The sequence below is a fragment of the Pantherophis guttatus genome, chromosome 10, assembly GCF_059756535.1.
Source record: "Pantherophis guttatus breed Tessera chromosome 10, ASM5975653v1, whole genome shotgun sequence".
NCBI classification, from domain to species: domain Eukaryota; kingdom Metazoa; phylum Chordata; class Lepidosauria; order Squamata; family Colubridae; genus Pantherophis; species Pantherophis guttatus.
Window position 1 is genome coordinate 17,485,001 of NC_142072.1, and position 2,462 is coordinate 17,487,462.

Sequence of the window (2,462 nt, forward strand, 5' to 3'; positions counted from 1 at the left end):
GGCCGCTCAAGAAATAGTCAGGCACGGGAACGGTTTTGTGGCTTCCGGTGTTTTCTTTTCTGTGGGAAACGAGTCCAAATGGCTCTTTGAGTGTTTAAGGGTGAGACCCCTGACATATACCAAGACTTCTGTATAAGCATATGCATGATCACTATAAAATTCTTTTTTTAAAAAAATGATAATAGTATAATTTGTGACATGTGATAACCATTTGCAACCTTCCCAGATGGCTGACAAGCAAAGTCAAAGGGAGAAACTGGATTGACTTACTGTATGATTTACTGAACAACTCTAGGGATTCGTTTCACAACTGTGGCAAAAAAAGCTGGTCAAATTGGGCATGACTCACATCACAATCACTTTGCTTAGCAACGGAACAATTAACCAGTGGAACAACTTGCCTCCAGAAGTTGTGAATTCTCCAAGTTTTTAAACAGAGATTGGACAACCATTTGTCTGAAGTGGTATAAGTTTTCCTGCCTAAGCAGGGGGTTGGACTAGAAGACCTCCAAGGTCCCTTCCAACTCTGTTATTCTCTTCTCTTCTATAAATTATGGTCCCCATTGCAGTCATAAGCCGAAGATTACCTGTACAACCGCCAAGTCAAAAGGAAAGTATGAACAGGATTAGCAAGTATTGTTCCAGAGAACAAACAAGAATTCTGCATTCCAGAACACTCACATCGCACTGCAGAGATTACAGTGTTCCATGATGATGCATCATTTTCTAGGCACAACAATGTTGTGGTTTTAGTCACTCTCGTGGAAACTCGTAAGTCTGATAGGAGGAGATCCTGTGCAACTCCCTTCTCAAAGCTGCAGGCACGCACATGTTAATATGCTTAAGAGAAAAATATTTGCACACCATCAATAGCCGAAGCCAATATAAATATTTATAGTCCTGTCGGGAACTACAGCTTTGAGAATGACTGACCAAGCATTGGCTCCATGACATATTCATGAAAAACAGAGTATATTGTGCATGGGAAACGCTGATGTGAATGTTAACCACCACAAGAGGGAAACAGAAAAAGCAGAAAAGAATGCACCATCTAACCCATGCTTAATCACCTCTGCTGGGTCACAGATCTGTTACTGCACAATGGTAGAATAAGGTGAGGTTCTTAAGAGCCACTTCAGGAGTTGTGTGCCTATCAGTTTAGAAGCGAATCAAGGACAGCCAAAAAGAAAAGCTGAAAAACTTTGTGCATGTTTTAGAAATACAGAAGTTTATACAGGTAGTCCTCGACTTAAACCCACAATTCAGCCCAAAATTAATATTGCTAAGTGAAACATTTGTTAAATGAGTTTTGCCCCATTTTATAACTTTTCTTGCCACATTTGTTAAGTGAATCCCTGCAGTTGTTAAATTAGTAACACCATTATTAAGTGAATCTGGTTACCCATTGACTTTGCTTGTCAAAAGATTGCAAAAAGTGATCACATGATCCCGGGACACTGCAACCGTCCTAAATATGAGTCACATTGTCAAGCATCCGAATATAAATCACAATACTGCAATGGTCATAAGTGTGAAAAATGGTAATAAGTCACTTTTTTCAGTGCCGTTGTAACTTCAGTCATTAAGCGAACTGTTGTAAGTTGAGGATAACCTGTATAGCCATTTCTAAAAATTTCTATGAAATTTCTAGAGTAATTCAGCTCCTTCCTCAGATAGCGTCCTTTAGAGTTAATTTAGACCCCAAAGACAAAAATTCTGACTTTCCTATCAGTTTTTAACTTTGGATTCATACTGTCAGCACTCCAAACTACATTTGTTCCAGTGCTGACATAAGGAGGAGAAGAGGGGGCAGCTGGTAAGAGGACGCTTGACTCTTCACCTACTTATTTTCCCTGAAGATAATATCCCCTAGGAGATGAGATGGGAGGGGGGACATTCCTGGGAGCTGAAGTAGTAGATATGGGGAGAGTGATTTGGAAGATGGCCAATGAGACGCAGAGAATTGGAGAACGGAAAGGGAAGGTTTGGGGTCAGGAAGTCAGTGTTGGCTATGATATGATCGGGGACAGATTGTCGTGCTTAATAAATGAAAGATTTCATCAAAGACTATTTGTTTGGAAATGCAATTTATTTTGAGACGACACTGAAACCTGACACATACAACACATTTAATGCTGTTGCTGCATTAATTCATGTCTGAGGATTATGTCCAACATAAACCAGAGAGGCTTTGTACAATATTATAAGCCACTAAAAACAAATTAATAAAAACTAATTGAGCTTTGCCGTTTTAATTATTTAACTGACCTAGATGGGCACAGTTGAGAAAGACAACATTCCGCGCTCTCTCCTGCATATCTAGATCAGACCAGGCTGCCTTCACGCTTGGGGGAATCTCTCTCTGTAATTTCAAATTACACCCACTTATTAACAGCATATTTTTACAACTCCAAGAATTTTGTGCCCAACAAGCTCAGCTAACAAAGTGCACCACAACAAGC